The sequence below is a fragment of the Cinclus cinclus genome, chromosome 6, assembly GCF_963662255.1.
Source record: "Cinclus cinclus chromosome 6, bCinCin1.1, whole genome shotgun sequence".
Taxonomy (NCBI): Eukaryota; Metazoa; Chordata; class Aves; order Passeriformes; family Cinclidae; genus Cinclus; species Cinclus cinclus.
In genome coordinates this window covers 50,252,232-50,267,949 of record NC_085051.1, presented here as the reverse complement: position 1 = coordinate 50,267,949, position 15,718 = coordinate 50,252,232, and the positions used below count along the sequence as shown (strand labels likewise).

Here is a 15,718-nt window from a genome sequence, read left to right as displayed (position 1 = left end):
ATTTATGGACTCTCACTGTGGTGGGCCAAACCCTACAGCTCTCATTCATGATAATGTGCATGTAGTTTTAATAAGGAGTTCCCTAAATGATACTGGAAAAGTAAAGCATGAGGACCAAAGGATTCAGAGAGGTAGCAATGACTGTCAGGAGTAAAGCCTTTGGGAAATGGCTCTTCATTTCTCACCTGAAGCTGGCAAAACTTTGTTGTGCTAGCTTTTTCCTTCCACTAGCACTGGTACCACTTGGCTACAGTATGCTGTATCTCATGAAAATGTTCCTGTGTGTCTCTCATTGATGTAATAAAGTGAGATATAAGGTTTTGCAAGAAATTTAAATTTGTGTCTTGGAAACCCTGGGTCTTGAAAGAGAAAATATTCTCAGGAGGTGGCTAAAAGTGCTCTGCAGGGTGCTGTGTAGATGCTGGGTGAAGCTCAGGGCACACAGAAAAGGCTGCCATGCTGCCTGGAAGGTGCTCAGCCTGCACCCGTCCGCTTGCACTGGCACACAGGCTCTGGGCTTGTAGCAGTGTGCTGTGTGGTGAGGTGCCATTAGTAAATCCGGGGTCTGGTTAAATTTCCTATTCAAGCTGCTGCATGCAGTGTGGCAGGGGATGCTGTTTTAATCAAATTTGGCTTCATCAGCCTCGGCAGACCCACTAAATGGCCTGAGATAGATGTCAAGACAGGCTCTTGCAAATGGTGAGCGTTGGAGCAGAAGGTCAGAAACCTTCCCTGCCTTCTCTCCTCCCAGGAACCAGTAAGCCAAACTGCAACTGGTCTCATGTTTTGCTGTCCTCTGTCTTCACTGATGTTGTATGCATGCACATGCCTTTGGGTGGCATGTAGTTGTAACACTGAACTGGATACCCTGGTTCCCTCTTGCTTCTGATGCCAGCAGCTAGTGGTAATGGAAACAAGTGCACCCAAAAATAGAAAAGGAAGCAAGGAATAACTTATTAAAGAATGTGGGGAAGGTGAGGCTTTTGTACTTTGTGTACTTGGAGTTCTCACTTTGGAGTTCTGTGCTGTGAGTTTTTGGAATTGCCTTTTTGCTGGGAGGGTGATGCCAGCTCTGTGGAGGGGGAGAACAGTTATCATGGCTTCCTGTAATTACTGCTGCAGTCTGCAACACTTAGAGAATAGGTTTTATCAAAGTGCATGCTACATGTTTATGACAGTAGTTGGTCAAGGCCTGCTTGAAAGAAACATTTTCTTCCCTTGAAAAAGGAGATTATGTCTACTTAACCCTTTCTTAGTCCCCATAGTATTCACTGTATGTGAGCCTAGGCATGGCTTAAACCACACATCAAGGGTTATGGGATCTTTCTGTCACCCAAAATGTTTTGTGGAAATGACAGAAAAGTGAGTTCTTTGTGTTGATTAATAATCTAGTGACAATCCCTGCACTGTGCCCTCTTTTTTAATATAGACATTTACAACAGTCACTTGCTCCAGCTTTAGAGATCAGCTTGTCTCTCTGACTTGATTAGCCTTTTATTCTGTCAGCCCTGTTCTTGCTTCTGAGGAATTGGTTACTTCTTTGAACAAAAGCCATCAGCAGTTCCCGCCTCCCCTCATCCTTCATAATTTCTTACCTTTCCTGTTTTTCAGCATTTATTTAATTCAGGACCTGGAGATTTTCCATGCAGTTCTCAAGCAGACTGTGATTCTGATGGCTTGAAGTTGCAGGTACTCCAAAATCTTTGCTGGGCACTCACAGACCGGGCCCTCAAGAGTCCCTCACAGCAGTTTGTCCTGGAGAATCCAAATGTCTGGCTGCTGGTGGGATTTGGGGTACACATGTGTGAAAACTGCATTTTCAGATTTTGGAAATCTCCAACCTATATAACAGCGATTGTCTGGGATGCTGAGTAGTGTTCAGTCATGCACAGAGGAAGTCGTTCTTGCTCATCCAGAGCTGTTAGTGATCTTTAGAAAACGTGCTGCTGATAGTTTCAGTCACAGCAAATAGTGCTGGGAGGTCTGTTTGGATGTCCACTGTGCTGCTCAGCCAGTGCTGATCGTGGTCTTCTCTGTCTTTATGCAATTCTTTATGTTCAAGGCACACCAGCATGAGGAATTTGCAAGTAAAGGTCCATTTTTTTGTGTGATTTTAAAAAAAATCTCTCTACCACTGGTTCAATCTCTCTCAGTCTCTATTTATTTATTTATTTATTAATTAATTTATTTATTTTATTTATTTTCCCCAGAAACTTTTGTCAGTTGATTAGGGTTCTCCCATTCCAATGTTTTTAGTGCCTATTTAATTAGAAGTTGGAATAGAGTAATGAAATTCACAGGGTTGTGTAGCTTGGACCTAAAATATAAATGAGCAAAACAGTCATTTTGCTTTACCCCTTGCCAGATTAGGGTGCTTTTTTTTGAACCTGCTTTTTATTTCATTTCAATGAATTGCAACTGCTCACAGTAACTATAAAACACACGCAGGTTTTTTTTTGCATAACAGAGACATGCAAATGATTGTTGAGAGACATAATTATGTAAAGAAAAGTATATGCTTGTGTGCGTGCACACATACACTGCAATGCTTTTCGTGGGGTTATTTTTTCACTATACATCTTCATAAGGCTCTTTTTATGATGCTGATTTATTAATATTGTACATTAAGGCTTAAATTGTCAAAGCTGCCTAAGAGATTTGGATGCCCATTTCCCATTAAAGTTAACGAGAAATGAGCATTGAAAAATCTCAGCGCAGAAGTGCACGGCACTTTACAGTGTGTTCTCCAAAGAAAAAGGTCCCTGCCTTGAAGATATTATGGTACAAAAGCCCCAGGAAGAGGATCGCAACCAGCATAAGACAAAGGGGTTTGTAACGGCACAGAGAGTAATTTATCCCCTGTACCTGCATTCAGACATATACCTGGTCCAAATTCTTTGGACCTGGGCCTACAAGTGAGGGTTTTATATATCCCAGTAAAGATAATTAAATCTGTCCAATATGCATGTATTCATCTAACCAGTGAAACTGCTTCCTTCCCACATGTAGGTTGATGGAAGGAGGTGGAAAGTAATTACGATACTTAGTTGCATATATAAAAACAGCAAGTGGGCATGGACAGCAGTGATTAATGGACAGGGCTGTGAAATTTAAGGTCTAAAATAGAGGAAGGCATGGGGCCATATCTTGGAAGAGAGGAACAAGGTCTTGCTAATTCAAGGAATCAGCTGTGTTAGTCATTAGGACATTCTGAAAAATCACAGTCATCTTGCAAAGTTAATATCAATTTACTTGGTTACTGAAATTCTGCTTACTGCTTCATTTAACTAGTCTGGTGTTTTCTTGGCAGAGGTTAAGGTAACAGTAAAGACAAAAACAATCCCTGCAACTAAACCATAGGTTTTAAAAGAATAATTTTCTTCCGTCTATTATATCACCAAATTCATTTTATGTTGGTTTTATAACTGGAGTCAGCCAATGAGAAGAGCTAGATTAGACCACCCTGTTGTAAAAAGCTTGATGCAAGTAATACAGTCTGTCTAGAAAGAAGTATTATTTCAAAAACTTTTATGTTAATGATATGGAATGCACTCGGCACATTTCTTACTTGAACAAGAAGCAAGCTTTTGTTCACTCCAGACTGGGTTTTATTAACACAGGAGGATCAATGGAAAATAAAACAGTAATCAGAGAAGAGAATGCAAACTCCTCCAGCAAAAACCTTCGAACTCATCATGTCCCAGGACAATGATTACAATGGTTGATATTCTAATATTCTACTCTTCATTTTTTGCTGAGTGGAATCTAAAAAAAAAAAAAGAGGAGGAAAAGAGGAATTTGGTATAAGCATCAGATGGCAGACAAAGGTCTGTAGTTTCCCTGAGAGCCTTTGTAAATGTATCTTTTAATTTTGCTGCATAAAGAAGAGGTTTGTATCAAATACTAGCTAACAGTCAGGAAAGATGTCCCTGAGAGTCATGGTTATGTGTATTTATTTACTTTAGTCAAATATTTAATGCATGCTATAGTAGAATTGACTTTGTGGACAGTACTTACAGAGTGCAGGGATGTGTGAGAGATGTATACACCAAAAAGAGTAATGCAGCAGTCTGAGTGCACGCATCCATCTTTACACCTATCAATCTCTGTGCTCATTCATCTATCCAAGTATTAAAATCATATGTGACCTACTGTCTATGCAGCTCCCTGTCTCACTAGATATTAAAATCAGATCCACACTCAAAATAGGTGGATCTAACACAGACTGTTTTTTTGACTGAATGGTGTGTTTGTCAAGAGGCAGTGAAGAGACCTTAAAATTGCAAAGAAGTGACTAAAATGAGGGTGCTGCATGGGGCAGGGTTGCTGGCAATGTGAGCATGGCTTTGTTCTAGACAGATGGCTGATCACTATAACTTTGTAAGTCCTAATTATGTCAAGTTAAGAACCAGCAGGAGCAATAGTGATATTTAAAGGTGCTTTAAAGCGGATGCTTGCCATTTCCAGACATCCCGGGAAAAAAGAAAAGCCCTTAATTGCAATATTAATGGGTGGAACTGAATCTGGTAGTCTTGGGACGAGAAGGTTCAAGGCAACGTTGTCTGCAGTAAGGACAATGGTTCCAACATTGAGAGAGTTAACTCGATTGCATACCACTACACTGAGCCCGAGAGTCTGAACTCTTCAAACGCTCCAAATGGAGAGCTAAATCAAAGAATCCTGTTTCAAATCCATCCAAGATGTTGCTGTTTTTCTCCTCTGACAGGAGAAGCATTTGGAAGTGCAGTTTCTTTCTTTTTTTATAGCTGTCTTAAAAAGGAGTTTGGATGTTTAGCACAGCTGGTGCTCATTACATTATGCACTATCAATAAAATAGCATGTGTAATTAATTTTTAATGCAGTGCTGTATGCAGCGCTTTAAAGCAGTTACTGTATGGGGAGAGCCGACACCGGTCACTGACATCAGAAATATTGAAATAGAGGGCTAGATTTTGCATTTTTAAAGGCTGTATGTGGGAGTGGGGGAAGGGAAATTCCCAGCCAGCAGTTCTCTGGCCACAATCAAATTTAAAAATATAGGAACAAGATGGATGAAGGTGATTTTATAATTTGCTTATTGGAATGAATGAATTTTTGTCCTTTCGGAGTTTGCTGAGTGATGGCTGGATTAGGAGAGGTGACTTCAGAGTACAGGTAAGGACCAGGGGACCACACAGCAACAGATCCATATTTGTTGAAGCCCAAACAGGCTTTGGTGGTATCAGGTGGGAGATGAGGTAAAAAAGGGAGCTTATGGGAAAACAAGGGAAGGACGTGTCTGTTCTATCTCACTGAACAGTTTTGGTATTCTTTTAGTTCATTGGAGGGCTTCTTTCTTGTGCTTTGTTGTGTCATGTTCCCATTGGTAATAACCCCATTTGCCACCCCCCTTGATTCATTAAACATTTGGGAGTACTGGTGGTTTGGAAGGGAGAGAATAGCTTGGTTATAAAGAGGCACCACTGATGACATGGTTTGTGCTGCTCTGACAGAAGACCCAAAACTAATTAGGGTCTTCTTTTTACATGGCAGTATTTTCCACAAGACACCAGCATAAGTGAAAACTTCAATTAGGCACAGTAGGAAAGGTTTGGGCACCATCATGACTCTCAGCAGCATTATATCCAGAAACACATTGGTTGACTGAAAGAGGAGCAGACCTCTTTCAGAGGTTGTTGTGTAGTGTGTGTCAATGCTCAGCAAAGGAATGGGAAAGGCTTTCATGTTTCTGGAGCAGAGTAACCGCCAGGGATGGTTTGCAGGATGGGACCAGCCTCTTCCCTGCTGCTGATGCTTTCCCATCCATTTTCAGAGAGTTGAATGCCTCTTGGTGAACACTTCCTAAAAAGCGAAGAAATCAACTGCAGGAAGAGAAGGAAGGAAGCAATCACCTAAAAAGTGACAAAATTAGGGGTAGTGCCTGTCAGGTGCCTTGCCTTTGCGTTGGGCAATGCACCAGCTTCCTAAAAGCTGATTTTTTTTAATACATGTGCAGAAGGCATAAATGTTTGCAATTATTCTTTCTTTCTCTCAGCAAATTGCCATTCATTTGTACATAATATATGCTAAACAGTTCACTTGTGCAGCCTCACCTGGCATATTCAGGATGGAGTTTCCTCCTGCCCCTTCAGCAGTAGCTTTTTGTCATCACTTTTCTTCACGTTTTCTGTCAGATTCATGCGGATGTGTTTGTGTGTCTGAGGCAGGAAGTGAATTGGCCTGTTCAGTTTATGAGAACAGATATCAATCTCTCATGCACAAATATAATGTTCAGTGTCAAAGGAAGTAGGGCAAGGTATGCTGTATGGTGGAGATAGTTGTGATGAGAACTGATCTTTAGTTCACAAGCCAGAGTGGGAAAGGTGGTGGGAACAATGAGGTGTTTTACATTTTGTAGTGAAATCACTTAATTTAATTTTATTTGTTTTAGAATGATTGGATCACTTATTTCTGGGGTGGCTCAGGTTTAGGTCAGAGAACTGCAAAAAAATGACTATGTGTCCCTCCAGAACTAATTCAGAGGACCTCTGCTCTTTTGTTTTCTGTGTGCTTCATAAAAATAGATGAAAGGAAGGATTCCAAGCTCAGATGGGATGCTTTAAGTTCAGAATGGGATTTGAGTCAAAGAAGCCATGCTGATGCATCTCGCGTGTGCCCCACTGGGTTCCTGTGTTCTGCACATTGGTCCTTCTTTCCACTGAGCAGCAAACAGCTGAGCAACTGTTAGCACCATACCTTTTTATGCTGTTTGCCTTTTGAGCAGGTTTTTCCGAGTATTTTTGCAGTACATACAGTAATCTGGAGGGCTAGTGTTTGGTACTTGCCTTTTGTACCTTTTCTGTCCTCTTGGTTTTGTCTTTAATCAAGCCATTTCTCTGGGCCTTCATTCCAGCTAATATAACTTGCCATAGCACAGGCTGAGTAAGTCAGGTTCAATGAGACACTAAAACACGCACTTGGAAGCAAACAGGCAAAAATCCCACACAGAGAGGCTTGCATTTTTCATGAATTCAGCTGTATGAGCCAGAGGTCCTGGGACTTCAGGTTTAATGAATGAGGTTAATGCAGGCACTAAGCAAGGAGATGGGGTGACAATCACTGGAACTGTGCTATGAAACAGTGCTTTCTAAATTACTGTCTTTGCTATTAACACAAAGGGCCTCTGGTTAGAGAAGTGCTAGTTTGCACAACATACCTGCAGCATTACTTCTTGTTTAAATATCACCTGGCTATTTGAAGCCAACTGTAAATGTATTATTTTCAAGAGAAGGAGAGCAGCATCCCATCCTTCCTGTGTGTCAGACTGTCTCCTTACATGTCCTTTATTGACCTAGATTGCTTCACGTGAGACATGGATCTAAACCTGATCCTTACATCCCTTCCACAGCTGCGTGACAAATGTGGAGCTCCCAGGGTGTGCTGTACCATGCCAACAGTCCACTGAGACATGGGTTAGGGTCTGCCTAGGGATGCTTGGCTGAGCATCTTCCTGTGAGGTTTTTTCTGACTTCAGTGGTGTAATACTGTTTTGCCAGCAGTGAACATGGTCTGTGGAATTCCAGGATGTACAGAGATTTAAGTACGAGTCAGTGTGTTGTTGGGAAGTACATATAGTTTAAAACTGTCCATGGCAATGAGAGTAAAACCCAAAAATTCATGGAATCTCATAAGACCTCAGAATAGCACCAGTGCCTTCTGCCTGCAGGGGAATTTTTTTTTTTTTTTCCAGTTTGCAAATTCTAACAGAGTTTTCGGTTATTTTTTCATCCCTTCTGGTTGAATAGGGGGAGAGTAAGTTAATTTATTATGGCACAGACAGGCTTATAATGTAAAGTATGTCCAAAAATCAGATCTGAGTGTTTATGGATTGATTAATCCAAATCCTTTGTAAAAATGTGTGAACTGTTGATTAAACTGCGAACAGAACCATTGTGGACATACAGTGAATATAAGACTAGTGAGTAACTTTACCCTCCTGTAAAACTTAATTCAAAAAACATCAATCTTTCTCTATTTTTATTGCTTTCTCTTCAAATGGAACTAATTCCTCCACTGTAAATTTGAGGTAGAATCTTATAATTTCCATAGTCTATTGAAGCCAAACACTTCACTATCATTATCAATAGATACATAGAATAGTTGTAAAACAATCCTGTGAGATTGCTGTAAACTCCTTCCTAATTTCCTTCACACTTTCCCTGCCCATTTTCCATTAAGAGTGCTGTGAAAGCTGCATCCGTGCTGCCCCTGCCTCTATCACCACTGTCACTATTCATTAGTGCAGTTGAGCACACTCACAAATGTCTGAGCTCTTCCCATATTTAGAGCTCTCTAGCCAGCAAATCTTCCCTTCTGCTCTTCCTTTTTGAGAAAAAAACCCAACGGTCAGGGTTTGAGGTGGGCACTTGAGATATAATTTTAATTCAGTGACCTGGTATCTTCCAGAGTTCTAAGGGAGAGCACAAGTGTGGGAGACAGTACCATCACCGCTTAAATAATTTGCTCCCTGCCCTTTCTGTCTAAGTTTGTCGGGCTGTGTCTTGTGATTATAAACTGAGATTTCTTAAATTCATATTCTCCTTAATAGGTAAAGATGAGCGAAAGCTGTTTTTCACTTTCTCCTCACTCTTTCTTCACAGATGTCTTTGCTCTCTGGGACTGGCTGGCACTGCTGGGGAGGTATTTCCCAGGGGATTTCATTGCCCCAGGGTTAGATTTCTCCATCTACACAGCAGCGTGGAGCTGTATTGCATATAGCTCCCTCCCAGCAAGTCTCAGTGAGTCACCATCCTGCTTGCTGGCTGTCTGATGGGAACAGGATGCTCTGTCCTAGGCCACCCTGTCCATGGAGCTTTTGCCCATCTGCACCTTTCCCTTCCCCTGCTCTGGCCTAGACATTCATATTTCTTTCTTATTTTATATGTAACATTTTAATTTTTCCATCAGGTAGGTCCTTCATTCATTGCTGTCACTGCCAGTGGTCCCTGAAGTCATAATTGCAGCACTTTTTGTCTAAAACACAAGTCCAAAGTGAAATTGTTCTTTTTAGTTTTTTTTTAAACTTCACATTTTTTAAAATGGAAATGACTGCTGAAAATAAACAGTTTGCAATGTACAGACTTACTGAGCCAGCATGAATTTCCTTAATAAGCTGGGGTATATGTATGTGTGTGCACGTGTGTGTTTTTCCCCTTCGGACCTTGGAATAAGAGTGCTGTCTCTTTAAATCCTAACTCAAACTTTACTGGCGATTTTACAGAGCCTGGTTTCATTTATAGTGGAGCCAGACTTGCTGTGTGAGAGCCGTCCGCATGCTGGAATTAGTCTTAAGCTTGCTTCTGTGGCGTTGCCAAATTCCATGTTTGTGTTTTATTTAGAATTCTTTTCACGGCCAGTCGAATCTGTTCAGGCACACATAGGCAGTGTTGCGCCCCATGGAGAAAATAAGCAAGTTTGCGTTTTCTTTGGCATAGGCCATGGCCACAAAAGACTGTGGTCTAAAGAAACATTTTTTAAAAGCTATTTTAACCCATAACAGATGTATAAAGTAGGCACACACATGCCAGCTTCCTTAGTTTTAATTAAAAAATAATTATGGCTTTAATGGGATGCTAGTGACAAATTTGGATGAATGGTGGGTGACATTATCTCAAGGCTTGCTTCAACTTATAAATTAGTGCATTTCTCTTGGCCAGTGGTACAGATGAAATTAAATGAAGGAGCAGATTAATATTTCTTAAAGTTACATTGAACCAAATGAAAAATCCAATCAAATAAAAACCCATGGTCCCTTCCTCTCTCTTCTCCTCAGATCTACATTTGCATGAGATCACAGAACACAGAGGAAAGGTTGTTTTCTCTGACTGATAATCGATCTGGCCAACAATAACCTGGACTTAGGTTTTCAATGTGGCTGTACCTTTCGAAATTTTGCATTGGTAGCCACATTGCCAAATTACTGTGATTAATGTCAGCAGGTGCTTCCATTTATAACCACATCTAACCAGCTAACACAGTACCTTCGAGCCAGGAAATCTTAAATATAAACCCAACCCTGCATGTTGCATGTTGCAATGATTCTCTCTCCATACCTTGGCTAACTAGTGGTGATGCTGGCTCTGATTTCTCACATCTTTAGGCTATTTTCAATCTGAGGCTTTTAAGGCTCACCAGAACTGGGCTAGATGCACAGGCTTGCACAGGTAGCAACAGTTTACATTTATGAAGAAATAAAAAAAGGAGTAATAAACATGTAATGAGCTAACCCCAGATGGTATCTCTGCTGTTATTAGTCAGGTGCATGTAGAGCTGGAGAAGGGAGATTGAAGGATCAGCATGAGTGGCTCTGGATATTGAAGGAGAGGGTGGATGGGTTCACTGGAAAAAGTGTCTTCCTCCTTCCCATGCATCCCACCCATGGACACCCTGAACAGATGCTAAGAACAAAGGCCATAAAGCAACACAGCTTTTCAAGGTGTACAGCAGAATCACATTTCCTCCAGACCTGCTTGTCCCACCCTAGTGCTGTCCAGCAGCAAAGACAGCCCAGCGTGAGATGGGGCTTTCTGGATGGGAGGAGATGACCAGCTTTAAGATCTAGGGCACCAGCAGATGAGGAGCATTTTGATTTTGGATGGCAAAACCCTATTTCCTTTTCTCCAATGTATTCTTTCATGAAACTTCTCATCTGCTTATCATTTAGCTCCCATTGTAAAAGACAGCCTTGGAATGCTGCTGATATATGTAATCTAGATGGTGGGAACTCTTCTTCACTTAGGCTGTGCTAGTTTTCTCTAATGAATATATTGAAATATTTCCTTAGCAAAAAATAAAAACTATTTTTGGGAAAAAAGCAGATTAAGGAAAGAGGGAGAGAGTATCAGGTGGATAGCTGTGAAACTTCCCCATGATCAGTCCATTCATCTTGTGACCTACAAATGTTTTGCTAATAATTTCCATACAAATGTGGCAGGGTCCCCCACCTTGCTTGCTTAAAGCCATCTGCTATGTTAAGATGGGGAAATCCAGCAAGAGGAAGGTGCTCAGCTTGTTTTGAACCAAATCTGTAGAATTTGAGCTCTTCAGGGTAATCCATTTGATCCCTCAGGAATGGCAGTGTCTCTTCTCGGAATGCACAATGTCCATTGCCTGAAGCTGAACCAAGCCAGTCTCTCTAAAGATACAATTCTTAGGCTTTGTTTAACTGCAGCAAAAGAAAGATTGTCCTTTGTCAATTGAATGAGAATGTCTGTGGTAACATTTCCCTGAGCTTGAATTCCTCATGAGTGAAAATGAGGCTCCAGCATTAAAAGCATGAGTAATGCAGTGCACATGAGACTAATTTTTGCATTCCTGGAATTTTTGGAAGGGAAATATTACATTCATGATAATCCTTTCACTTATACCTTATTGCTAAAATAATCCATGGAGCATTCTGCAGTAGAACCCTCTGCTATTTGGTTACAGTTGAGGCTTTGAAAATAGCACCTGAAAGCTTTCAGACTCCTGTGTGTCAGTATCTTAATTTTCTTTTTATGTTGATGCACACAGGATGTTCTGCCATCCTTTTTGTTTACTTCTTAGGATTTTTTTTTGTTTAATAAATAAGGCTAATTTGATTTGTTCTGATCTGTCTCAAGTACCTAATTGCTGCTGTAGAGAAAGATTAATGTCCAGTTGAAAGGATTCCATATCTATAAATGAGAACTGAAAGCAGATGTTAGTTTGATGAACGTGTGCTGCCCATTCCTTGCCTGCACTGGCTCAGACAGCAAGCTGCTGAGAGACTGCTATCTATCAAAAGAGAGATGTTAGATGCCAAACACAGTTCAGAGTCACACACCTATCATGAGCAGAGTGAGCAGTTAGCAAATAAAATATCCCAGGTAGGTTTTTCTCTGCTTGTGAAATACCTATACACAAGACAGTGTTATCCTCAAATTGTGAGATGTACTTGACAAGCTCCAGTTCAGGGGAAGGCACTGTGAACTGATGACAAGAAGGACTTTGCCTCTGAGTTTTCACTCAGGGAGTAGCGTAGGTATCTTGTCCAAGGGCTGGTTAAGTTCAGTTTCTAGTGCCTTGCATGCACAGTGCTGATTCTGAAGTTAACCCCTGATAAAAAACACCCGACAAAACCAAACCAAAGCTGATGCTGGTGTCTTTGCTATTGGTGGTCTGTTTCCCTGGAACAGATGATTTTCCCTGGGGGAATGATTTTCCCTGACCTATATATTTATTTATGCTATGATTTCAAGATATCAGAAAGTGGAAATCAGAAAGTGGACCAAAATAAAGTAAACAGTAACTCTCTCCCTATTGGGGAATAATTTCAAGTTACTAAAAAACAAAATCTGCTTTTTGTCTTCCTTAATTTCTCTTTCTCTACCCTCTTCTTAGCTTTTATTTTTTTATGGGGTGAAAATGGAATTGGTGCAAATATGACTATCCTAAATTAAGCTGATGTATAGTTAAGCTAAATATAGCTGATATCATTATTGGTCAGCCTGTAGTACATGGCAAACTTCATTTCTGTGGAGAAGGAAGGACTGAAGTTAAGAGATGGGGCACAGCTGACCATGCAGTTGGCAACAAAAGTTGCAATTTCTTTTTATCTGTTCTCCTGTCTGGTTGCTCCTATATCTTTACATGGAGTAGGAGAAAATATCTTTGAGAAAATGTTTAAAGAGAGGTATCTTTTATAACATGGTGACTTTCCTCATTACAATGAACTCAGCCTGCAGAAAGAGCAATGAGTGTGTAATTTTTGCAGGACAGGGCTTGTCTGCAGTATTTTATTGTTTCTGGAAGTGGTCACTTGAGCAAGCACATATGTGCTATGAGTAAGTATTGGTTTTCTCTGGCTGCTTCTTTGCAGGTTTTCCTCTGAATAAAGGTGTGCCTGACCCTGGGCAAATTGTGGAACTCCCTCATGTTGGCAGTGGGAAGGTGTAATGGGGTTGGAAACTTCATGTGGTGCTCATAGCTCAGCGCACACCTCAGGCTTAGCATCAGGAAACTCATGTTTGCTCTGCATGGACAAATACTCTGTTGGCCTTACACAACTGCAGGCATGGCTGTAAGGTTTAATCATGCATCTAAAATCAAAGGAAAACACCGCACAGGGAGTGTTCCTTGGAAAAAGCAACTTTAGGAGACCAACAGCAGGCTCTCTTTAGAGGTGGAAGAAAATATAACATTCTTGTCTAAGGGTCCCCTGTGATCCCAGTGTAAGGACCCCATATCTGGTTAAAATAAGAAAATCCAAGTTGAAAAATATTGTGAGAGAATTTGAGAATTTACTGTATGCTTTTATTGTTATCCAGTGAAAAACATTGATAAGAGAAGAAGATTCTTGTATTTCTTGTCCTATTCCCTATGATTTGGGAAATCTAAGTTCAAGCCCCTCTTGAATCTTCCCTGTGATCTTAGAAAAGTTCTGTAATTTCTCCATGGAAAGCCTCTCACTTCAGTAAGGAATTCCAACTCTTCACTCTCAGGAATATGATGAGGATAAAGATGTGGAAGTTTCTGAGGTGCTCAAATACTAAAATAATAAAAAGCTACTAGAAGTATATAAAATCAATGCAAATAATTTAGGCTAATTTTTGATGAATTGCTTGTCCATGGTTTTATTTGGTGTGATGTAAATGAGTCTGAGGGCCATTGATAGTGATTGATGTTTATCCAACTGTTACTGTGTTTAAAATACTCACAAATATATAAGAGCTACTGCTGTTACTCCTCTCTGTGAAAACAGTGGATGAAATTGTGCTCTCAGGTATAGCATCTCAAGACCATTGCAAATTAAGCCACTGGAAATCAATGGGGCTGCACATTTGTAACTGAGATCAGAATTTGCCTTGGCCTTATGGGGTGCTCTGTGTGTTAATTCTTGCATCTGAAACTGGAAGAAATGGCTTTTTTATTACAGCAGTGCTTGAAGAGACCCCACGAAAGTGAGACGTACATATTAGAGGCTGCCAACAGCTAGTGGCAGTTTCAGCCTAATAAACTGGAAGTAAATAACTTGGTGATTAGCTGGAATTGGCAGGCCACTTAAACACAGCACTGACTGGGTACATGGTTTTCCCTGTTCACACCTTAATACTATATAACAGCATAGATGGATGCCTGGAAGATATATGGCCCTCAGAATAACTTGTTCTGAATCTACCTTGACACTTCTATTTGTGAATAATCTTAATGGTAAGAGCAACAACAACAACAGCAAGTACTTATCTAGAACTTTTCATTCCAAGGAGCCCAGAGCACTTGTAATTTGAAGAGTGAGCAAACAATAAACAATGAAATCCAAGTCATTACATCAGGAAAAGTTTTGTAGTTCAAGGAATGAATTAGGAAGACAGTGGAAACTGTGGGTTTTCTTGCTGCTGCCCCCACCACATCATCTCTCTGTGAACTGTGGCTGCAGTGGGGATGAGTGAGGCTTAATCTTGGGCAAACAGTTTTGTGGATAAATCAATCAGTGCAAGAACCTAAACAGGATTATTGTGAACAGACTTGTATGTTCAGAGAAATTGAACCCATGGAGATCTACTCTAAGAAGAAATATGATCAAAGAGTGAGGGAATAAATGAACTCTTTCAGGGCAGGGCATAGATGAAGTCCATGGAAGTTATCTGGAGAATCAGTTGCTATTGATTCAGCAAGCATTAGGTCAGGTTGCTTGCTCCCTGACTGCTGTTAAGTTGTATTTCAGGAGACAACAGGGCATTTTGGCAAGGGCAGTAAGAGAAAGTGTGGCACAGTCTATTCATTTTTGCAATTGCCATGCTCTTGTCTCACTTCTCTCACTTCTTACTACCATAAGTAGCCAGAGAAGATTCTGATGCAGTTGTCATTTGCCACCTTTCTGAGTCCTACTTTAAGTTCTAATGCACAGGCTTGCTTTAACATTTTGTTTTTCTTCTAGATTACTTTGCTTTTTCCGTTGTGGTCCTTAGGTTCCTGCTGCAAGGGGGAATTCCTCTCCCCTATGCAATAAAATGACCAGGCTGGGTGAGCATTGTGCTCCCCAAAGGAAAGGAAAAAAAATACTCGAGCAGTGCCAGGCTCCCTGACAGAATTAATGCTTCACAGTATTGTGTCATTCCTGCAGCCTCTTCTTTTCAGTTACCCATCCCTCTTAGTCATTTCATTAGTCATTATTTTTGGAAAAGGGTGTAACGATCTGGTTTGATTGGAAAGCACCAGGGTAAAGTGTCCAACTTTGTTACTTATAGTGGTCATCTTGTTGACACGTAGATTTCCAAGGATTTAGGCTATGTATGGATCAGAAAGCGTGGTGCTTCTTGATTGCTCTGCTCTCTGAAGTACAGAATTGTAGTGGTCTAGAAGTGGAGGTGATAATCCTTAAAAATGTTGTAACTTGCCTGAGACTGTGTAGCATAGTTCATCTTTGTGGTTTCTACTAATCAGCCCTCACAGGTGCGTATGACCATTTTACAGGCAGGAAAAAAACAAAGGGCTTGGGCATAAACTTCGTTAATAAGTTCCCAGCCTCTAGAAATCTGGTCTGGTCATGTTGCTACATGAACAAAAGGCACCAAATGAATTTACTGTTGAAAGTGGATTGCTTTGGGTTTGGATTAGGCCCATAATCCAGGTCAGCAGTCATCAAATTATCTTGCAGAAGGTAAGAGTATTTTGGCCCAAGGTAGTCAGAATTTAAATACATGACTGACATGCATCTACA

At 40.7% G+C, this 15,718-nt stretch overlaps 1 protein-coding gene across 4 annotated transcripts in view; it reads left to right on the top strand.

Moving 5' to 3' along the window:
- The window catches only part of BCL11B (BCL11 transcription factor B), a 90,523-nt gene that overhangs the window by 43,915 nt on the left and 30,890 nt on the right, over nucleotides 1-15,718 (top strand). The window lies entirely within an intron of this gene.